Raw genomic sequence first — 9425 nt, 5'->3', positions numbered from 1 at the left:
CTTTACCCTATCATGGGCTGATTTGATCTTTTGTCTTGGACCCGGTATCTATGTCTATCAAAGTGTTGTCAATGGTATTTATATGCCTTTGGGTTATGTATTGAGCCTTCTCAGTGGGTTATGGATCTAGTAGTTCTCTTCATTTACCTTGAGACCTACCCTATGCACAACGTCTATGCCTCTTGTATGTATGGTTACTGACACACTACAGTTGTGACAATCTTCAGTATCGGTTGTTCCTGGATTTTCTTTTCTTAGTTACTCACAATTGATTGTTTGCATAGTGCTTTAATTTATTACATCAACCTATCATTTTAGTTCTATGCATTCTATTTGAGGGCTGTCACTTGGGTTTGTCAGTTTTTTGCCTATAGTTTTTGGAGAGATCATTACTTTGGAAGTACCCCTTGCTTTTAGCTTGATTTGGTAGTGGTTTTAGGAGTGATTTGCAAGTTATCACAGTGTCTTGTTTTTCCATTTTTTGCACTTTCTTGGTTTCATTATTGGTTGGTGGTTCTCATGACAATGCTATCTTTAATATTGACAAGTTGGATGGCACCAACTATAACTATTGGAAGGCCTAAATATGGCAAGTTTTAGTGCAAGAAATGTAGATTAAGCCTTTGAAACATGAGGGTGCCAAGCTCAAATGTATTGATGCAGACGATTGGGCTCAACTGGATGAGCTATGTAAGTCCATGATTATCTAGTCCCTCTTTAGGCAAGTTTTCTATAACATTGTCTCTAATGGGCAGCCCGCATGGGACTTATGGGATAAGATTTGCAATGTCTATGGCAAGTAGAGTCCTACTTCTTAGATCTCATGGCTGAAGTAACTCATGGACCTTTTCATAAAGGAGGGCACTTCCATGTCAACCCACTTAAATGAGTTTCATTCCATTCTCAGCCATTTGTATTTGTAGGGGATTAAATTCAAGGGTAATCTTCCTCCCTTATTCCTTTTGGTTACACTACATGAGTCATAGGATACATTTTGTACTATTATGTGTAAATATGCCTATTGATGGGCTAAAATTGTAGGAGATAGAGGGTACACTCTTAAATAAAGAGGTTAATAGAAAGAATGTTGATGCTTCCCATACCTCTCATGCTTTGACAACTAGAGGCAATAATGGTAGGGGCGGTAATGATTGTTGTGGGAGAGACTCTCAGTAGTCTCATTCTCAATCATGTGGATAGTCTTGCAATAACTACCATGGCTGTAAGTCCTCATTAACTTGTCATTACTGTTGGGAAGTAGGACATATTTGGCCACAATGCCATAAAATGAGCAAGGACAAGCACAAGAAAAAGGGCAAGGGTAAAGTGTAGAACATAAATGATAATCGCAACATTACCCTTAGCACGTCCAATGTGAAGATTGAAGAGATTAATGTCATGCAGAATGATTTTGATGATGATTTCATACTTGCAATTTCTTCTCTTGATACTTCATAGCTAACTGATTCTTTATCAGGATATACTTAGTGTTGGTTGATAGATTCAGAGGCTTCCTTTCATGTGATCCTCATAGAGAGTGGTTTCACTCATATCATAGTATGACTAGATCTATCTATTTGGGTAATGACTTAGCATTAGAGTTAGTTGGTATTGGTGATATCTAGTTGCAGTTTGGTTTAGGTAGCCTATTCACTCTTCATTATGTATGTCATGTATTTACTCTCATGAAGAGCCTTATCTCTGCTAGCACTTTGGATGATGTAGGTTATGTTATCTCCTTTGGTGATTCCTCATGGAAGATTACTCATGGAAATCTTGTCATTTTCCATGGTGGTAAGTCCAATACTCTCTATCCCTTGCTTGTATCTAGATTAGTTGACCATGTTTAGTAGTGGACTTCATTCCGCATATATCTCTTTGACATTGTTGCCTTGGGCACATGTGCTCGAAAGGAATTAAAATGCTTATCCATTCATAGTATCTTCTGCCCCTTGACTATAAGTGTTTTCAGTCTTGTGATCATTGTTTATATGGCAGGCATACCTATAATACACATAAAAAGTCTAGTATGAGATGTATGGGTAATCCTTTTACTCTTGTTCATTTAGATGTATATGGTTCCATGCTTTTAGGTGGTGTGAAGTATTCCGTTACCTTCATTGATGACTACACAAGACATAAGGTCTGGGCATATTCCATTAAGCAAAAATCAAAAGTCTTGGCTACATTTTAGCATTGTCTTTCTTAGGTTAAGAACCAATCTACGTATAATCTAAAATGCCTAGGGTCAGATAATGGGGGTGATTATGTCTCTAAAGCCTTTGAGCAGTTTTGTGATGAGAGGGATATTAAGTATCAATTGATCACCTCATATACCCCACCCCAAAATGGTATGGCCGAGCACATGAACATGACAACTTGCAAGCGAGTTCATAATCCATGTACTACTCTTGACTATTAGGTCGCAGAGGAGGTATGGTAAAGAAAACCTCCATCATATGTTCATTTTTGTATCTTTGATTGTGAGGCTTTCTGCAATGTTCCCAAGGATAAGTGCAATAACCTAAATCCTAAGTCTATGAAATGCACATTTCTTGGTTATGGGGATGCAAGTGAGATGGGCTATTGCCTATGGGATCTGCAAGCTTGGAAGGTTATCCATAGCCATGATGTTGTTTTTCATTAGGAGAAAATGCATAAGCAACCTGAGCATGTCATTGAGATATGTAGGGTAATATTTCAAGAGGAGCCTACTGCTACTATACAACCAACTAGATAGCCTGTAGTAGTAGCTCATGCTCTAGTAGCCCAGGTCCTTGATGTTCCACATGATATACATGCCCCACAACTTGTTTTGAGGTGGTCCACTAGAGATAGATGACAACTTAAACATTTTGTACCCTCTATGGATTACATTATGGTGATAGATGCTGATGAGCCTCTTACTTATGATGAGGCCATGGGCAAAGGTGATAGTCACAGGGTCATGCAATCTCAGAGTATGACTCACTGCAAAAAAATCATACGTGAGATTTGGTTCCTTTGCCTAGTGGAAAGTGTGCTTTGCCATGCAAGTGGATGTACAAGTTGAAAAGACCCCTTGGACATTTTTAGTTTATAAGACCAAATTGATTGCTAAGGATTTCAAGCAAGAGCATGGTGTGGACTTTGATGAAGTCTTTTCTCTTATTGTGAAGATGACTACCCTATGCTTGGTACTGACTTTGGTTGCTGACTTGGATCTTTATAAGATGGATGCCAAGACAGCTTTTCTTCATGGGAACTTGCATGATGAGATTTACATATAGTAGCCTAAGGGCTTTGCAAAACTTAGCAAGGTTAATCTAGTGTGCAAATTGAGAAAGAGCCTTTATGGCCTTAAGTAGACACCTAGGGAATGGTACTACAAGTTTGATGCTTTTATGCATTCACAAGGATATTCCCATAGTAATATGGATTCGTATTTATACACAAAGAGTACACAAAGAATGGAGCCCCAAGAGCAACACCAAGGAAATGGGAAAACTACTACAAGAAAATCTATATTGTCACAATAACAAGCATGTTCCTTATACTTTAATCAACTATAAGAAGAAAAAGAATACCAAGAACAACCAATCTTCATGCAACATCATATAGTGAATCTCCCATGGATTTATCACAAAAAATCTTCAATATATTTTTCATAGAACCATCGAAGAACCAAAAGAACACAAAGAAATGATCAACTTTAAATGAAATTCATCACATAGTATTCATATTTCATCATCTTCATAGTCTTTCTCTCAGTCTCACTCATAGATACATTGTTTTTCATAGAAAATTGGCTATCTCTCATACACTATCTCACTCACATATACTCTCTCTAAATAGTACATTAGAATAACCAATGATAACTCTCAATAATCCCCTCTTGGTCATGGATACCCCTCCCAAGAGATATGCCTGATATGGAGAGTCACCAAAGCCACTACAGTATTCCTTGGAAGCTCATCAGTGTCACTGCCATTTACTTCAAATATTTATCTACTTCTTTGAGATATTTCAATCTTGTATTCTTCCTATTCCAAGATTGCAAAACATCCCAAGATAAACATCCATCACTCAGAACACATATAGAAGCAAACATGGACATACAAACCACAAACAGAAGTTCTATAAAACACTATAGAAGGCCAATAGAATGTATAAAAACCATATAACTCAAACCAAAACCAACTCAACACATCAAAAACCTTTCAACACACTCTCAACCATTCTTTAAAACATTCACCTACAACTATGACCTCTCAAATAGAAAGAAAATAGATAAACTCTATTGCAAAACATGCCCTATCAAAACCAAACAAACAATTCACAAAGCCAATCAGCACATCATGACTCAATTAAAAACAATCATGAGCTTCTTAAACCTACTTGACCTAATCCAAAACACTTACAAACTCAATAAAAATCAATCATTTCATCACAAAATCAACCATTCAACTCACAAAAACAACAAAAATCACTCCAAAAAACAAGTAAATTTAGCCCTCAACATATCCCTATACTTAATTAGGGAGCATCCTCGTGACCTTGGAAAAAGAAAGAATACTAAGCTCAAAAAATAGCTCAACATTTCTACCTCGATCAGTATCCACAAACTAACCTCGACCCCATCAAGCTTCAAAATAACTTGGATTTATAAAAAATATTGATGAAAGGAAAACACCTTGAAGTATGAATCAATTCTTATCTTACAAAATATAACCAAAAAAATTAGTAAAGGATATAAGAGGTTCTTACATTCTAATGCAATTCTTCAAAACTTGAGCCATATTAGTAAATCAACATCTTCAAATCTTTTCAGCTTTCTTGAACCATACCACCAAAAGGACACAAATTAAACATACCCATACACAAACATGTAACATATAGAAATCTAAATGACATCCTAATAGGAAAAAGAAAAGAGTTTCCATTAAAGCTCAAGCACTAATTACATCCAAAAAGAAACCATCAATGAAGATATTCTCTTTTAAAGACTCGATGATTTTTAAACCTATCCATGAAAAGGGATTCATCTACAAATGTCTTGGGAGTAAAAGAATTGCAAATAGCACATCCTCTCCATAAGAATAAGATATCTACTTGAAAAACAAAGAGCATGGAAATACAAGATATCCAACTGATGGGGATCAATATCCACATTAACATTAATGCACAACTTTGGTACTAGCCTTTGATTATTATGAGAATGATGATGCATGTATGCTAAGTACCAAGCAAAATGAGAAATCATTTGAATTGAAGGATTGGTAGATTGATGATAGATCTAGACAAACTACAAATATTCATGATAAGCTTGTATAGGAGTCTACCAATCCCCTTAAATCACATGCCAATTAATATGAAGACTTGTCCATGAATCAATTTGACTCCACTCTCTACATCTAGGTATCTTCAAATCAAAACTAGAGTGGCTACTAACCAACTGAGGGGGACTAGGAGTAAAATATGTGGGTGTAGGAAGAGGAATAAGCATCAAGGGATGAAGTGATGGATATGAAAAATTGTAAAAAGAAGAAAGGGTTAGAGATGAAACTCATGTAATTTAACTAAATCAGATAAGAAAGGAGTTAAGAAATATGCTCAAAAAGTAAAAATGAGTGTGGTAGATAGTCCCCTATCATTTATGATTTTGCATACATTGGTAAGTATAAAGAGCATTTTTCATATGTTTCTCGTATATAAATAATAATAAATATGCGCTTTAACATAAATAACGAAAATAAACTAAGACTAAACCTCATGCCCTAGCCCCACCATACATTCATGGACACATTTGTATTTTTTCATAATTTTTTCATACGTAAAATCTATTTTCTCTCATTTTTCTTGATTTATCTTATTATTTATTAATATTTTTTCTAATTTTCAAATATACAGAGTCTGCATGAACCAAGATACAACATTATACTCCACATGACCCCATATGAATACTATAAGAACCATGAAAATGTATAAAACCCTCAATTTTTATAAAATTCTGCAAATCTCGCATTGTGGATTTTCTTGATTTTCATTTTCAATCATACAAATAGCAAGACCCAACTAAGAATTTGGATTTCTCAAGCACTAAAAATTATAATAAATCATTTGAAACCATTTCTCAAATTGTGTGTAAAAGATTCATCATAAAACGATAAAATCAAGCACTTGCATGATTAGTTTAATACGAATTTGCACGCACTTCAAAGTTGGGAAGCCGTTGATGCCCTTCTAGGGCTATCAGTGTATCCTCAACCTTTGATTTATGCTCCATAACACTTTAGCATCATTACATGTCCAAAATCTATCGCTTTAGCCTACCCCCCTCTCACATAGATTAAGATGCCCTTCTAGGGCCGTTGTTGGCGCATCCTCAACCTTTGATTTACACTCCATAACAATTTAGCATCATTACATGTCCAAAATCTATTGCTAGATAAGTGATAGGTGAAGAGCTGAGAGTAGTTGGAAAAAATCTTACTGGGTGAGAGACAGATTAACATTGGCTTTAGAGGGGTTTTCCTTTTTTCCCTAGACCCTAAAATAGGGGTCCCTTATAACTCCCATATCCCACAACTCGATGCATCACGCCTTAAGTTACTACAATATAACCACTCTATCTAACCAAAAGGATAGATCCACAAAGGTCACTTTTTTGCTATTTGGTCACATAGATCTCATTTGACATACAAGTTAAGACCCATTTAATGTCCATTCTCACACATGGCTTCTCCTCATAATGGGGACCTTACAACTTTGAGCACCATGGATGATGGCACCTTAGGAGGGTGGGGCATTAAGCATATTTAACATCCCCTGAACTACATTATCAGCCCAATACTAAGTTTTTGAAGATGAATTCGAAGGAGATCCTTTGTAAGAGCTTTGTTCAAGATATTTGTTCCATTCTCCTTCATTGAATAGTAGACTAGCTCTATTATCCCATTCTCGATCAAGTCACACACATAGTGATACTAAATCTCAATGTGTTTAGTGTGTGCATGAAAAATTAGATTTTTGGCAATGGTGACGCAACTCTAATTGTCACATCTTAGCACTATTGGATCTTCATCTTGTACTCCCATTATGCCATAGAATCCTCCTTAACCATACTACTTCACATGTAGCAAAACAAGCTGCTCTACTTTGGTAGAAGACAATGCCACAGTTGGTTGCTTCTTACTATTGATTCAAGCGAAAATTCCTAAACCTAAAGAGAAATAATATTGAGAAACTAATTTCATGGAATCACTATCACCTACCCAATTTCAGTCACAGTTTCCCAGAGCACTTCCGAAACTATATGTGATACCATAGTCAAGAGTTTGTATCAAATATCTGAGCACCTACATCCTAGCTTTATAATGAGTTCTCAGGGTTTGTTTGAAAACCTGCTCAAAACACTAGCAACAAAATTGATATCCGGCCTGGTGTTACACAAGTAGATGAGGCTTCCAACCAACCTCATGTATCTCCCAAAAAGTTTGCTAGTGTTGATGTATCCTCAATGGACAACTTCACATTGACCTCCATAGGTGTAGCTATCTCCTTACACTTAGTCATGCCAAATGCTTTTAAGATCTACTATGCATACTTCTTTTGAAAGATGAAATTTTTTCCAAAAGACTTCAATCCCCAAACAATAGTGCAACAAGCCCAAGTCTGTCATTTCAAACTCAAAGCTCAAAGCCTTTCAAGTCTTATGAATCATATCTTCATAGTCACTTGTAATAAGAAGGTGATCTACATACAAGACAATCACTATAAATGTTTCACTATCCTTGTAAACATATAAGGTAGCATCTAACACACATCTTTTGAAATTCAAACTTAGAAAGAATTTATCTATCCGCTAATACCATGCTCTAGGGGCTTGTTTCATCCCATACAATGCCTTCTTCAGCTTATAAACTTCATTCTCAAAATGAGGGGCCTCAAACCCTATTGGTTGAGCCACATACACCTCCTTCTTGAGATCACAATTCAAGAATGCTGATTTGACATCCATTTGGTAAACTAGCCACTTATAAGCAACCACTGCAAGTACTGTGCGAATAGTGGTCATTCTAGTAATTGGAGAAAATAAATCTCAAAAATCAAATCCCTTAAGTTGACATGAAAATCCCTATGCAACTAATCTGCCTCTGTACTTTTCTAAGCTGCCATCAGTCTTGTACTTTATCTTCTAGACTTACTTGGTGCCAATAATCTTCCTCTTTTTTGGCCAATCCACTAGCTCCCAAGTGTCATTCTTCATGATACTATCATATTTAGCTTGCATAGCTACTCTCCGCCTAGATTAGCAAGTGCTTCCAAGTCTAGTGGCTCTTTTACTTCTTTCATAATCTCATTCATCAAGGCAATATTGACTATGTGAGCAAAATCCTTTCTTTGCTCCTCTATTCTCAGTGACCTCCTTGGTCTATCAGCATTTTTCTTAGTTGTGGTAGGCATAGGATTGCTATGATCATAGAGCTACTTCAGCCATCGGTGCAATGGATTTTTTGATAGCATGATTGCAAGTTGGTGAACTTTTTCCTCAACATCCAAATATGATGCTTCCTCCTCCTTGAGGGTAGGGACATCTCTTGGGATAGGTTCATAGTGGACTACTTCTTCACTAGATGATAAAGTGGAAGAACTTATATTCTCCTCATCCATTGTATGTGCCTACTCCTTGAGCACCACATCACTGCTCGCTATGATCTTCTTTGCCTCTTGGTCATATAATTTGTAAGCCTTTTTCTCATCATTATAACCGAAGAAGATACATTTTTTACCTTTTGTATTCAACTGTTTTCTCTTATCCTTTGAAACATGTACATAACATTCACACCCAAAATTTCTAAAATGTCAGACATATGGTTTCTTACTAGAATAGGCCTCATGAGGAGTTTTTCCCTTAAGAGCCATTGTGTAAGTCCGATTGAGAACGTAGACTATAGTATTAATAGCTTCTTCCCAAAGCTAGTTAGGCAATCCCTCACCCTTAAGCATGCATCTTGCCATTTCCACAATAGTGTGACTTTGACATTCAACAATGCCATTCTACTTAAGTGCATGAGGCATTGTTAATTGATAATTAATCCCTTTTCTCTTACAAAAGTCTTCAAACTCCTTTGAGTTGAACTCACCATTGTTTGTTCTAAACTTCTTCACACATTTCCATGTTTCATTCTTAATAAGTCTTAGCCATTCTTTAAACTTACCAAAAGCTTGAGACTTATCGCGAAGGAAGTACACCCACATATTCCTTTTATAGTCATCGATGATCAACATAAAATAAGAAGATCCTCCCAAAGATTTTGTAGGCCTTTACTATACAAGTCAACATGCATCAACTCTAGAGGAGCCTTCACTCAGTTCTTGCTTTCTTGTGGAAATGCCTTTCTCTATTGCTTGCCTATCATACAAGCTTTACATGGTTCCTTCAT

The sequence above is a fragment of the Lygodium microphyllum genome, chromosome 7 (assembly GCF_053477565.2).
Source record: "Lygodium microphyllum isolate KBCC chromosome 7, Lygodium_microphyllum_v1.1.10, whole genome shotgun sequence".
Taxonomy (NCBI): Eukaryota; Viridiplantae; Streptophyta; class Polypodiopsida; order Schizaeales; family Lygodiaceae; genus Lygodium; species Lygodium microphyllum.
The sequence above is the reverse complement of the archived record's forward strand: the minus strand, read 5'-3'. Positions refer to the sequence as shown.